We start from the raw sequence: 375 nt of genomic DNA on the forward strand, positions 1-375 counted from the left end.
CGTTTCGTCTTTTGTTTTTTTTCCATTTTTACTCACTCAAATCTACATGCTCCACTTTTCTTTTTTGGTGTAATAATAATCATCAACCTGGCTGCACAAAAATGATTTTCATCATTACCTCCTTTTCAGATCTTTCATTTTCATTTTCTCATCTAAATAGTTATCATGATGTTTTCTCTGTCAGCTTCATCATCATTACCTATCTTTCTTCTCATTAACTGGATCTGATCCGATCTGTCTCTTTCTGCCATTTTTTTCAAACATCTCGTTGCCTTTCAACCCACCACAACCTCCCCCTCTTTTTCCTTTGCCTTTCTCTCTCCACCTTTTCTTTTCTCTCTCTCTCTCTCTCTCTCTCTCTCTCTCTCTCTCTCT

This window comes from Arachis ipaensis, chromosome B06 (genome assembly GCF_000816755.2).
Source record: "Arachis ipaensis cultivar K30076 chromosome B06, Araip1.1, whole genome shotgun sequence".
NCBI lineage: Eukaryota > Viridiplantae > Streptophyta > Magnoliopsida > Fabales > Fabaceae > Arachis > Arachis ipaensis.